This window comes from Ranitomeya variabilis, chromosome 2 (genome assembly GCF_051348905.1).
Source record: "Ranitomeya variabilis isolate aRanVar5 chromosome 2, aRanVar5.hap1, whole genome shotgun sequence".
Classification (NCBI taxonomy): domain Eukaryota; kingdom Metazoa; phylum Chordata; class Amphibia; order Anura; family Dendrobatidae; genus Ranitomeya; species Ranitomeya variabilis.
The window spans coordinates 639238843-639253673 of record NC_135233.1 but is presented as its reverse complement, the minus strand read 5'-3'; positions in this window follow the sequence as shown (position 1 = coordinate 639253673).

The window sequence follows — 14831 nt, the reverse complement described above, 5'->3', positions numbered from 1 at the left end:
AGTGACAGAGGAGCAAGGTTAAATAGCGACTCCCACATCCTGATGGAAACAGGTGAACAGAGGGGATGATGCACACCAGTTCAATTCCACCAGTGGCCACCGGGGGAGCCCAAAATCCAATTTCACAACAGTACCCCCCCCTCAAGGAGGGGGCACCGAACCCTCACCAGAACCACCAGGGCGATCAGGATGAGCCCTATGAAAGGCACGGACCAGATCGGAGGCATGAACATCAGAGGCAGTCACCCAAGAATTATCCTCCTGACCGTATCCCTTCCATTTGACCAGATACTGGAATTTCCGTCTGGAAACACGGGAGTCCAAGATTTTTTCCACAACGTACTCCAACTCGCCCTCAACCAACACCGGAGCAGGAGGCTCAACGGAAGGCACAACCGGTACCTCATACCTGCGCAACAAAGACCGATGAAAAACATTATGAATAGAAAAAGATGCAGGGAGGTCCAAACGGAAGGACACAGGGTTAAGAATCTCCAATATCTTGTACGGGCCGATGAACCGAGGCTTAAACTTAGGAGAAGAAACCCTCATAGGGACAAAACGAGAAGACAACCACACCAAGTCCCCAACACAAAGCCGAGGACCAACCCGACGCCGGCGGTTGGCAAAAAGCTGAGTCTTCTCCTGGGACAACTTCAAATTGTCCACTACCTGCCCCCAAATCTGATGCAACCTCTCCACCACAGCATCCACTCCAGGACAATCCGAAGATTCCACCTGACCAGAAGAAAATCGAGGATGAAACCCCGAATTACAGAAAAAGGGAGACACCAAGGTGGCAGAGCTGGCCCGATTATTGAGGGCAAACTCCGCTAAAGGCAAAAAAGCAACCCAATCATCCTGATCTGCAGACACAAAACACCTCAAATATGTCTCCAAGGTCTGATTCGTCCGCTCGGTCTGGCCATTAGTCTGAGGATGGAAAGCAGACGAGAAAGACAAATCTATGCCCATCCTAGCACAGAATGCTCGCCAAAATCTAGACACGAACTGGGTTCCTCTGTCAGAAACGATATTCTCCGGAATACCATGCAAACGGACCACATTTTGAAAAAACAGAGGAACCAACTCGGAAGAAGAAGGCAACTTAGGCAGGGGAACCAAATGGACCATCTTAGAGAAACGGTCACACACCACCCAGATGACAGACATCTTCTGAGAAACAGGAAGATCCGAAATAAAATCCATCGAGATGTGCGTCCAGGGCCTCTTCGGGATAGGCAAGGGCAACAACAATCCACTAGCCCGAGAACAACAAGGCTTGGCCCGAGCACAAACGTCACAAGACTGCACGAAGCCTCGCACATCTCGAGACAGGGAAGGCCACCAGAAGGACCTTGCCACCAAATCCCTGGTACCAAAGATTCCAGGATGACCTGTCAACGCAGAAGAATGAACCTCAGAAATGACTTTACTGGTCCAATCATCAGGAACAAACAGTCTACCAGGTGGGCAACGATCAGGTCTATCCGCCTGAAACTCCTGCAAGGCCCGCCGCAGGTCTGGAGAAACGGCAGACAATATCACTCCATCCTTAAGGATACCTGTAGGTTCAGAGTTACCAGGGGAGTCAGGCTCAAAACTCCTAGAAAGGGCATCCGCCTTAACATTCTTAGAACCCGGCAGGTAGGACACCACAAAATTAAACCGAGAGAAAAACAACGACCAGCGCGCCTGTCTAGGATTCAGGCGTCTGGCGGACTCAAGATAAATTAGATTTTTGTGGTCAGTCAATACCACCACCTGATGTCTAGCCCCCTCAAGCCAATGACGCCACTCCTCAAAAGCCCACTTCATGGCCAAAAGCTCCCGATTCCCAACATCATAATTCCGCTCGGCGGGCGAAAATTTACGCGAGAAAAAGGCACAAGGTCTCATCACGGAACAATCGGAACTTCTCTGCGACAAAACTGCCCCAGCTCCGATTTCAGAAGCGTCGACCTCAACCTGAAAAGGAAGAGCAACATCAGGCTGACGCAACACAGGGGCGGAAGAAAAGCGGCGCTTAAGCTCCCGAAAGGCCTCCACAGCAGCAGGGGACCAATCAGCAACATCAGCACCCTTCTTAGTCAAATCAGTCAATGGTTTAACAACATCAGAAAAACCAGCAATAAATCGACGATAAAAGTTAGCAAAGCCCAAAAATTTCTGAAGACTCTTAAGAGAAGAGGGTTGCGTCCAATCACAAATAGCCTGAACCTTGACAGGATCCATCTCGATGGAAGAGGGGGAAAAAATATATCCCAAAAAGGAAATCTTTTGAACCCCAAAAACGCACTTAGAACCCTTCACACACAAGGAATTAGACCGCAAAACCTGAAAAACCCTCCTGACCTGCTGGACATGAGAGTCCCAGTCATCCGAAAAAATCAAAATATCATCCAGATACACAATCATAAATTTATCCAAATAATCACGGAAAATGTCATGCATAAAGGACTGAAAGACTGAAGGGGCATTTGAAAGACCAAAAGGCATCACCAAATACTCAAAGTGGCCCTCGGGCGTATTAAATGCGGTCTTCCACTCATCCCCCTGCTTAATTCGCACCAAATTATACGCCCCACGGAGATCTATCTTAGAGAACCACTTGGCCCCCTTTATGCGAGCAAACAAATCAGTCAGCAGTGGCAACGGATATTGATATTTAACCGTGATTTTATTCAAAAGCCGATAATCAATACACGGTCTCAAAGAGCCATCTTTCTTAGCCACAAAGAAAAAACCGGCTCCTAAGGGAGATGACGAAGGACGAATATGTCCCTTTTCCAAGGACTCCTTTATATATTCTCGCATAGCAGCATGTTCAGGCACAGACAGATTAAATAAACGACCCTTAGGGTATTTACTACCCGGAATCAAATCTATGGCACAATCGCACTCCCGGTGCGGAGGTAATGAACCAAGCTTAGGTTCTTCAAAAACGTCACGAAATTCAGTCAAGAATTCAGGAATCTCAGAGGGAATAGATGATGAAATGGAAACCACAGGTACGTCCCCATGCGTCCCCTTACATCCCCAGCTTAACACAGACATAGCTTTCCAGTCAAGGACTGGGTTATGAGATTGCAGCCATGGCAATCCAAGCACCAACACATCATGTAGGTTATACAGCACAAGAAAGCGAATAATCTCCTGATGATCCGGATTAATCCGCACAGTTACTTGTGTCCAGTATTGTGGTTTATTACTAGCCAATGGGGTGGAGTCAATCCCCTTCAGGGGTATAGGAGTTTCAAGAGGCTCCAAATCATACCCACAGCGTTTGGCAAAGGACCAATCCATAAGACTCAAAGCGGCGCCAGAGTCGACATAGGCATCCGCGGTAATAGATGATAAAGAACAAATCAGGGTCACAGATAGAATAAACTTAGACTGTAAAGTGCCAATTGAAACAGACTTATCAAGCTTCTTAGTACGCTTAGAGCATGCTGATATAACATGAGTTGAATCACCGCAATAGAAGCACAACCCATTTTTTCGTCTTAAATTCTGCCGTTCACTTCTGGACAGAATTCTATCACAATGCATATTCTCTGGCGTCTTCTCAGTAGACACCGCCAAATGGTGCACAGGTTTGCGCTCCCGCAGACGCCTATCGATCTGGATAGCCATTGTCATGGACTCATTCAGACCCGCAGGCACAGGGAACCCCACCATAACATCCTTAATGGCATCAGAGAGACCCTCTCTGAAATTCGCCGCCAGGGCGCACTCATTCCACTGAGTAAGCACAGCCCATTTACGGAATTTCTGGCAGTATATTTCAGCTTCGTCTTGCCCCTGAGATAGGGACATCAAGGCCTTTTCCGCCTGAAGCTCTAACTGAGGTTCCTCATAAAGCAACCCCAAGGCCAGAAAAAACGCATCCACATTGAGCAACGCAGGATCCCCTGGAGCCAATGCAAAAGCCCAATCCTGAGGGTCGCCCCGGAGCAAGGAAATCACAATCCTGACCTGCTGAGCAGGATCTCCAGCAGAGCGAGATTTCAGGGACAAAAACAACTTGCAATTATTTTTAAAATTTTGAAAGCAAGATCTATTCCCCGAGAAAAATTCAGGCAAAGGAATTCTAGGTTCAGATATAGGAACATGAACAACAAAATCTTGTAAATTTTGAACTTTCGTGGTGAGATTATTCAAACCTGCAGCTAAACTCTGAATATCCATTTTAAACAGGTGAACACAGAGCCATTCCAGGATTAGAAGGAGAGAGAGAGAGAGAAAGGCTGCAATATAGGCAGACTTGCAAGAGATTCAATTACAAGCACACTCAGAACTGAAGGGAAGGGGAAAAAAAAAAAAAAAAATCTTCAGCAGACTTCTCTTTTCTCTCCTTTCTCTGTCAATTAATTTAACCCTTTTTGGGCCGGTCAAACTGTTATGGTTCTCAATGGCAAGAGAACATAGCCCAGCAAACATAAGTACTAGCTCTTGGAAGGATGGAAACTAAACTGACCATGAACTAAACCTGCCGCACAACTAACAGTAGCCGGGTAGCGTTGCCTACGTTTTTTATCCCTAGACGCCCAGCGCCGGCCGGAGGACTAACTAATCCTGGCAGAGGAAAATATAGTCCTGGCTCACCTCTAGAGAAATTTCCCCGATAGGCAGACAGAGGCCCCCACATATATTGGCGGTGATTTTAGATGAAATGACAAACGTAGTATGAAAATAGGTTTAGCAAAATTGAGGTCCGCTTACTAGATAGCAGGAAGACAGAAAGGGCACTTTCATGGTCAGCTGAAAACCCTATCAAAATACTATCCTGAAATTACTTTAAGACTCTAGTATTAACTAATAACATCAGAGTGGCAATTTCAGATCACAAGAGCTTTCCAGACACAGAAACGAAACTACAGCTGTGAACTGGAACAAAATGCAAAAACAAACGAGGACTTAAGTCCAACTTAGCTGGGAGTTGTCTAGCAGCAGGAACATGCACAGAAAGGCTTCTGATTACAATGTTGACCGGCATGGAAGTGACAGAGGAGCAAGGTTAAATAGCGACTCCCACATCCTGATGGAAACAGGTGAACAGAGGGGATGATGCACACCAGTTCAATTCCACCAGTGGCCACCGGGGGAGCCCAAAATCCAATTTCACAACATTTAACGTATGAAGATCCGTCCCAACTTAAAACCATACCTCGGCACTTTTTTCATTGCCATAATAGTGATTCAAGCCTTTTAAAGGTAAAAGGCATTGATATAGTTCAAATGGGTCCAAGGGGAAGGGATTTGGCCAAAACTTTGGCCAAATTAGAATGTAAGTGGATCTATAGGTTGGGAACGGTGGCCCCGGATGGATTAAACGAAAGTTTTGGTTTCAGTGCTTTCTTGTGAGCACCATATCAATGTGTCTTATCAATTATTGTTTTTAGGGGTAGAGGGATTCTATTGTTTGTATAAATTTTAATAATTATTTTTTTATATTCTTAGTTCTATATAGGATATCTTTACTGGTTTTCTTCAAGCCATGATTGAGATTTTGCTGGGAAAGAGACTGCTAACAGAATTCTTAATCTTTATAAGAAACTCTTTGGATGTATAGCTTTTTCGTTTGCTGTAAAAATGCTGTTTATATGTGTTTTATTTAATTATTTCACAGTTGTTTAAAATGAGTATAGTAGTGTTGTATTCACTATATTTTGTATACACGTATAGTACTAAATACTTATTAATGATTTCACTGCATTAATAAATTAGTTTAGTATAAATAATTATTTATGTTTGTAATATTAATATGCATTAGCACTAGGTCACTTTATTTAAATACAATAATTATGAATATTATGTTAGCACTATTGATTGGTTAAATTTTATAATCAAAGGAATATAGCAATAATGAAATATGGATATATTATTATCACTTGTTATCATAGCACTTAGTCACTTAATTATATATAAAATATAGTGGAGCAGTAACTGCAGACGGCTAAATTTTGGCTATTTCATATTGGTTCTGTTTTAGGCATCGATCCTGTGATCATTGGTGCTCTGGTGGAGCGCGCAGTCTCGGATCCATCCGGCCATAGACTCAGATTGCCTCGGCCAATGTAGCTAGCTGACATGCACGTGAGCGGTCACCACCGCTCCGTGCATGTTCGACTTCTTGCCGGCCGAGGATGATGAGTCACTTACAGCTGGCGGGGGAACGATAGTGTGTGCCGGGTAACCAGGGCGACAGGTGATCACATGATATGAGTGCTGGCCCAGCATTGGACATAGGGCTGTATAAGAGACCGGATTCCCTCTTCCCCGACACGCCCCCTAAAGAAGTGTGGACGAAACGTGCGTCGGGGTGGAGGGACGGGGTACTCTTCTCACTACAGATGTAAGTATAACGGTAGCTTATTTAACTATCCACCTTATAGCAGCATTGCTTTACTTACCTTCTATAAATAGAGGGAGATTGTGAACACTAATGGCAAATAATGTTGCGGAGATGTAGGATTGCATAACTGACTTTTAGCACTCTGTCTACCACCCTTGATATATAAAAATAGTGGTGTGACACAAATACTATGAGAAAGGTGTAGAGACAGCTGTGTATTTAGCTTGGTTATTTAATGATAAAGCTGTAATTATTACATATACTCTGTAATTTGGGAGATCAGTATACCATCAGTCCCTCACATTTGAGGTATTTTGGTTGACATATATTGGTGGAATGAAGTAAATTTTTTTTTTTTTAATTATTTAATAAAATTTTGATTTTATTGATGATAAAGGAGTTTGTGCTTTTTTCTGTTTCACTGCTCATAATAAGCAATAAGTGATACGGACGGATTTTTATTTATTGTGGAGCTGCCTTCATCAGGGGGCATGAATACAATCATGGTGGTAGTTGATCGCCTGACTAAAGCTGCTCATTTTGTTCCGTGCACCAGCCTCCCCTCAGCTAAAGATACAGTGAACTTGGTTATACAGAATGTCTTTCGGTTGCACGGGGTTCCGGATGAGATCATCTCTGACCGTGGAGTACAGTTCACTTCAAGATTCTGGAAGGGCTTTTGCTCTGCACTCAATATTAATGTCTGTCTCTCTTCTGCTTACCATCCCCAGACAAATGGTCAGACTGAGCGTACCAAACAGACGCTGGAACAATATCTAAGATGCTATGTCAGCCATCTCCAGGATGATTGGTTGGAGTTGTTGCCGTTAGCCGAATTTTCATATAATAATTCTCAGAGCGCCTCCACTAAATTTACACCTTTCTTTGCCAATCTGGGTTATCATCTGTGTATTTTACCTAGGTCTCCAATTAATTCTCCGGTTCCGGCAGTGGAGGAAAGGCTGACTGCGATGAGACAAAATCTGGAGGTTCTGAAGGAATCCCTGACCACAGCTCAAGAACGTTATAAGTAGTGTTGAGCGATACCTTCCGATATCGGAAAGTATCGGTATCGGAAAGTATCGGCCGATACCGTCAAAGTATCGGATCTAATCCGATACCGATACCCGATCCCAATGCAAGTCAATGGGACGAAAATATCGGAATTAAAATAAACCCTTTATAAACTTGTAGGTTCATTCTACATGAAGGAAAACAACTAAGAATAATGTAGGATGTATTGGGGGACGTGGCGGAGACATTAAAGGCACAGAGGTTTAGCCCAATCTAATAGAATAGCAGGATTTTGTTTTGTTTTTTATGACGTTCGGCGTTAGAAAGATTTTGACTATGTTAATTTTTTTTTTATTTTGTCAGATATTGATGTTTCACTACTTCCACGCCCTTCACCTTCTTTTTTACTTCTCCCACACTTTCTTCTTCATTATCCTCATCATCAGCTTCTTTGACATCAACTTCTTCACCTTATTCATCTTCTTCTTCATCTTCTACCTATTTTTTTTTTGGTTACATTGTTCATATTCTTTTTATTTTACTATTATCTTCATCATATTCTACTTCTTCATCATATTCTTATTTGTGACAGGCATTCCCGTAGTTGTTATCTATAAAAGTTTGAAGATTACACCTTCCGTTCTGCCTGTCACAAAACAGTTACATTTGTCCGCGTTCAGTTTGGCCTGCAGCATCAGGCTTTATCCAGGGGCACCATGAGGAGGAACGGACTCACCCCCATACACTGCTTAGTCTTCTTCTGCTTATAATTTAGATAATATCTTTTGCTCTGATATTTAGTCTTATGCTTAATGTTCTTCTGCTCTTTGTTCTGCAGCCTCTTGTTCTTCTGCTTCTCGGTCTTCCAGGTCGTCATCGTCTCCAGGGTCGTCGTCTCCGGGGTCGTCGTCATCGGGGTGGTCTTCAGGGTCATCGTCTCCAGGGTCGTCGTCATCACGGTGGTTGTCGTCTCTGGTGTCATCGTCATCTTAGGGGTGGTCTTCCGGGTCATCGTGTTTAGTCTCTTGAACTTGGAAATGTAGCAGAAGGTACAAGAAGGCTGAGAAAATGCCGAGAACCAGCTGATGGAACTGGAACTCGGATGGCTACCCGAAGGTCCAAGAGCCAATGGAACTACCGAGGACCAGCTGACGTTACTGGAACCCGGTTACTAAGCAGGAGGTACCCGTGCCTGAAAGCACTACCAAGGACCACCTGACGTTGGTGGAACTCGGATACCCAGAGGGAGGCACCTAAGCCAAAGGCTCTGCCCGGAACCAGCTGATGGTACTGGAACCAGGATGGGGAGCAGAAGGTACAAGAGTAAAAGACACTGCCGAGAACCAGCTGACGGTGCTGGAACCCGGATGGGTAGCCAAAGGTGCAAGAGCCAATGGAACTACCGAGGACCAGCTGACGTTACTGGAACCCGGTTACTAAGCAGGAGGTACCCGTGCCTGAAAGCACTACCAAGGACCACCTGACGTTGGTGGAACTCGGATACCCAGAGGGAGGCACCTAAGCCAAAGGCTCTGCCCGGAACCAGCTGACGGTACTGGAACCAGGATGGGGAGCAGAAGGTACAAGAGCAAAAGACACTGCCGAGAACCAGCTGACGGTGCTGGAACCCGGATGGGTAGCCGAAGGTCCAAGAGCCAATGGAACTACGAGGACCAGCTGACGTTACTGGAACCCGGTTACTAAGCAGGAGGTACCCGTGCCTGAAAGCACTACCAAGGACCACCTGACGTTGGTGGAACTCGGATACCCAGAGGGAGGCACCTAAGCCAAAGGCTCTGCCCGGAACCAGCTGACGGTGCTGGAACCAGGATGGGGACCTATTCAAGCTTGTCTTCCTAGAGCCCCAACTAGCAGTGTTGGAGCAAAGGGTCAGCAGGAGGAGAGGGAGCAGAGTGTAGGCCGAAGCCTGCACTGGCGGCAGCTTTGGGTGTGTTGTGTCTGCGTGGCAGTTGCAGGACACGTTGCCGGCTGCACAGCAGGGGAACAGCTGGCGGTGCTGAACCCCACTGACACATTGGCTGGTGTTTTTCTCTGTGCAGCTAGCAGTACCGGGCCCCAACTGGCGGTGTTAGAGCCCGGGCTCTGCAGGGGGAGCAGAGTGTAGGCCGAAGCCTAATTGAACCAATTTCAAAGGTAACCTTTAACCCCCCCTCAGGTGTTACAAAGTAGAAGAGCCACAGCTTATGCAGCAGTAGTGCTGCACAAGTCAAAGGTTGCTCTTTTAATTTTTCTCCTTGCACACGCTGAATGAAACACGTATAACATTTAGCCCTTTATACAGTCAAACTGTGTTGGAGGCGCGAGTTCCCTTCGTAATGAGACGCAGCACAGATGTCAAGAATCCCACCTTGGTGCTGGGTGCAGCCTCCTGAGCGTTGTTATTTGCTGTACAGGAGTCTGCGCTGTCGTGTTATCCCTTGGCCTAGCGCTGTTAGCGCTGCCCATCTTCTGACATCATTTAATGTCGGCCGGTGCGGTTCGCGATGACCATGATTCCCAGCCCCGCAGTGTCTTAACATTGTTAAAACACTGCGGGGCTGGGATTCATGGCCTGGCGCAGCACATATGTTCGCCTCTCACTCTCGGGTCCTTACACCCGCTTCAGACTGTGCGGCGTCAGCTGATCCCTTATCGCATGCCACGGCCATGACGCCGCACAGTCCGAACAAGGCGGAAGGAGATGAGGGACAGGCGAACTGATGCACTGCTCATGCCCATCAAACACACCCTCGCAGCCCCAATAAATAAGACACCGAGGGGCGTTGTGTGGGTCAGGGCGGCCGCAGAGGCGCAGGCAGCCAAACAATGATGCCAGAAGACGGGCAGCGCTACCAAGGGGGTTGCAGCGTGTCATTACAAAGGAAAGTCACACCTCCGGGACGGTTAAATGGTCACACAGAGGACACATTTTAGACGTGTTTTCAGTTCCACATGTGCGAGGAGAATACGTTTATGAGCCACCTTGCACACATGCAGCATTACCGCTGTACAAGGTGGCTGTAAAACATACAAACGCCTGGGGGAGGGGGGACAGGTTCCCTTCAATTTCAGTTCTTGTGTCTGCGTGGCTTTTGCAGGACACGATGCCGGCTGCACAGCAGGGGAACAGCTGGTGGTGCTGAACCCCACTGACACATTGGCTGGTGTTTTGCTCTGTGCAGTTAGCAGTACCGGGCCCCAACTGGCGGTGTTAGAGCCCAGAGTCAGCAGGAGGAGGAGAGGGAGCAGAGTGTAGGCCGAAGCCTGCACTGGCGGCAGCTTTGGGTGTGTTGTGCCTGCGTGGCAGTTGCAGGACACGTTGCCGGCTGCACAGCAGGGGAACAGCTGGCGGTGCTGAACCCCACTGACACATTGGCTGGTGTTTTTCTCTGTGCAGCTAGCAGTCCCGGGCCCCAACTGGCGGTGTTGGAGCCCGGGCTCTGCGGGGGGAGCAGAGTGTAGGCCGAAGCCTAATTGAACCAATTTCAAAGGTAACCTTTAACCCCCCCTCAGGTGTTACAAACTAAAAGAGCCACAGCTTAAGCAGCAGTAGTGCTGCACAAGTCAAAGGTTGCTCTTTTAATTTTGCTCCTTGCACACGCTGAAAGGAACACGTACAACATTTAGGCCCTTACACAGTCAAACTGATTTTGAGGCGTGAGTTCCCTTCATAAAGAGACGCAGTACAGCTGGCAAAAATGCCACCTTGGTGCTTTGCGCGGCCTCCTGAGCATCGTTATTTGTTGCACAGGAGTCTGCGCTTTTGTGTTATCCCTTGGCCTTGCGCTGTTAGCGCTGCCCATCCTCTGACATCATGTAATGTCGGCCGTTGCGGTTTGCGACGACCATGAATCCAAGCCCCGCAGTGTCTTAACATTGTTAAAACACTGCGGGGCTGGGATTCATGGCCTGGCGCAGTACATATGTTCGCCTCTCACTTGGGTTCTTACACCCGCTTCAAACTATGCGGCGTCAGCTGATCCCTTATCGCATGCCACGGCCATGAAGACGCACAGTGCGAAGAAGGCGGAAGGAGATGAGGGACAGGCGAAGAAATGCACCGTTCATGCCCATCAATCACACCCTCGCAGTCCAAATAAATAAGACACCGAGGGGCGTTGTGTGGGGCAAGGCGGCCGCAGAGGCGCAGGCAGCCAAACAATGATGCCAGAAGACGGGCAGCGCTACCAAGGAGCTTGTTGCGTGTCAATACAAAGGAAAATCACACCTGAGGGACGTTTTAATGGTCGCAGAGGACTCATTTTAGACGTGTTCAGTTCAACATGGGCAAGGAGAATAAGTTTCTGAGCCACCTTGCACACATGCAGCATTACTGTCGTACAAGGTGGCTGTAAAACGTAGAAACGCCTGGGGGAGGGGGGACAGGTTTCCTTCAATTTAAGTTCTTGTGCCTGCGAGGCTGTTGCAGGACACATTGCCGGCTACACAGCAGGGGAACAGCTGGCAGTGCTGAACCCCACTGACACATTGGCTGGTGTTTTGCTCTGTGCAGCCAGCACATCTGGGCCCCAACTGGCGGTGTTAGAGCCCAGGGTCAGCAGGAGGAGGAGAGGGATTAGAGTGTAGGCCGAAGCCTGCACTGGAGCAAGTTGAAAGGGAAACTTTAACCCCCCCCCCCAGCGTTTGTAGCTGAAAGAGCCATCGTGTACAGCACTAATGCTGGAAAAGGTAAACTTAGCTCTTTTAATTATGGTCCTTGCACATGCTGAACCTAACACTTATGAAAAGTGTCCCCTCCTACCGTGATACCGTCCGGTTGGTGGAACTTTCCTTTGTGATGTGACGCAGCACAGCCGTCATTCTTACCCCCTTGGCGCCGTGCGCCGCCTCCTCTGCATTGTTTGAATTAGTCCCGGAGCCGGTGCTGTTAGGTTAGCCCTTGGCCATGCACACATTTTGCGCTGCCCGTCTTCTGACATCATTTGGTGTCAGACTGGCTGCGCCTGTGCGGCTGCGCTGGCTGAGAGCCCGCCTCGCAGTGTCGTCTAATGTAATCCCACCGCGGGCCTGGGATCCGTGGCCATGCGCAGTGCATATCCTCACCTCTCACTCCCCTCCCTACGGCTTCTTCAGACTGTGCGGTGTCACGGCCGTGGCATGCTATTAGGGACCAGCTGACACCGCATAGTCTGAAGAAGCCGTAGGGAGATGAGTGAGAGGTGGAGGTTCAGATATGCACTGCGCATGGCCACGGATCCCAGGCCCGCGGTGGGATTACATTAGACGACACTGCGAGGCGGGCTCTCGGCCAGCGCGGCCGCACAGGCGCAGCCAGCCTGACACCAAATGATGTCAGAAGACGGGCAGCGCAAAATGTGTGCATGGCCAAGGGCTAACCTAACAGCGCTGGCTCCGGGACTGATTCAAACAACGCAGAGGAGGCGGCGCGCGGCGCACGGCGCCAAGGGGGTAAGAATGACGGCTGTGCTGCGTCACATCACAAAGGAAAGTTCCACCAACCGGACGGTATCACGGTAGGAGGGGACACTTTTCATAAGTGTTAGGTTCAGCATGTGCAAGGAGCACCACGAAAAGAGGCACTTTTTCCCTTTGCATCATTACTGCTGCACAAGGTGGCTCCTTCAGTAACAAACGCCTGGGGGGGGGGACAGGTTCCCTTAAATTTCACTTGTTGTGTCTGCGTGGCGGTCGCAGTACACGTTGCCGTATACACAGCAGGGGAACAGCTGGCGGTGCTGAACCCCACTAACACATTGGCGAGGTGTTTGGCTCTGTGCGGACAGCACTTCTGGACAACAACTAGCGGTGTTGGAGCCCAGGGACAGGTGGAGGAGGAGGAGGTGGAGGAGGTAGGAGGAGGTAGGAAGAGGTAGGAGGGATTGCCACACACACAGCAGGGGAACAGCTGACGTTACTGAACCCCAATAACTGAGGAGGGACTGTTGGGACTGTGCGGACAGCACTTCTGGACGGCAACTAGCGGTGTTGGAGCCCAGGGACAGGTGGAGGAGGAGGAGGTGGAGGAGGTAGGAGGAGGTAGGAGGGATTGCCACACACACAGCAGGGGAACAGCTGACGTTACTGAACCTCAATAACAGAGGAGGGACTGTTGGGACTGTGCGGACAGCACTTCTGGACGGCAACTAGCGGTGTTGGAGCCCAGGGACAGGTGGAGGAGGAGGAGGTGGAGGAGGTAGGAGGGATTGCCACACACACAGCTGGGGAACAGCTGATGTTACTGAACCCCAATAACAGAGGAGGGACTGTTGGGACTGTGCGGACAGCACTTCTGGACGGCAACTAGCGGTGTTGGAGCCCAGGGACAGGTGGAGGAGGAGGAGGTGGAGGAGGTAGGAGGAGGTAGGAGGGATTGCCACACACACAGCAGGGGAACAGCTGACGTTACTGAACCCCAATAACAGAGGAGGGACTGTTGGGACTGTGCGGACAGCACTTCTGGACGGCAACTAGCGGTGTTGGAGCCCAGGGACAGGTGGAGGAGGAGGAGGTGGAGGAGGTAGGAGGGATTGCCACACACACAGCTGGGGAACAGCTGACGTTACTGAACCCCAATAACAGAGGAGCGACTGTTGGGACTGTGCGGACAGCACTTCTGGACGGCAACTAGCGGTGTTGGAGCCCAGGGACAGGTGGAGGAGGAGGAGGTGGAGGAGGTAGGAGGAGGTAGGAGGGATTGCCACACACACAGCAGGGGAACAGCTGACGTTACTGAACCCCAATAACAGAGGAGGGACTGTTGGGACTGTGCGGACAGCACTTCTGGACGGCAACTAGCGGTGTTGGAGCCCAGGGACAGGTGGAGGAGGAGGAGGTGGAGGAGGTAGGAGGAGGTAGGAGGGATTGCCACACACACAGCAGGGGAACAGCTGACGTTACTGAACCCCAATAAAAGAGGAGGAACTGTTGGGACTGTGCGGACAGCACTTCTGGACGGCAACTAGCGGTGTTGGAGCCCAGGGACAGGTGGAGGAGGAGGAGGTGGAGGAGGTAGGAGGGATTGCCACACACACAGCTGGGGAACAGCTGACGTTACTGAACCCCAATAACAGAGGAGCGACTGTTGGGACTGTGCGGACAGCACTTCTGGATGGCAACTAGCGGTGTTGGAGCCCAGGGACAGGTGGAGGAGGAGGAGGTGGAGGAGGTAGGAGGAGGTAGGAGGGATTGCCACACACACACAGCAGGGGAACAGCTGACGTTACTGAACCCCAATAACAGAGGAGGGACTGTTGGGACTGTGCGGACAGCACTTCTGGACGGCAACTAGCGGTGTTGGAGCCCAGGGACAGGTGGAGGAGGAGGAGGTGGAGGAGGTAGGAGGAGGTAGGAGGGATTGCCACACACACAGCAGGGGAACAGCTGACGTTACTGAACCCCAATAACAGAGGAGGGACTGTTGGGACTGTGCGGACAGCACTTCTGGACGGCAACTAGCGGTGTTGGAGCCCAGGGACAG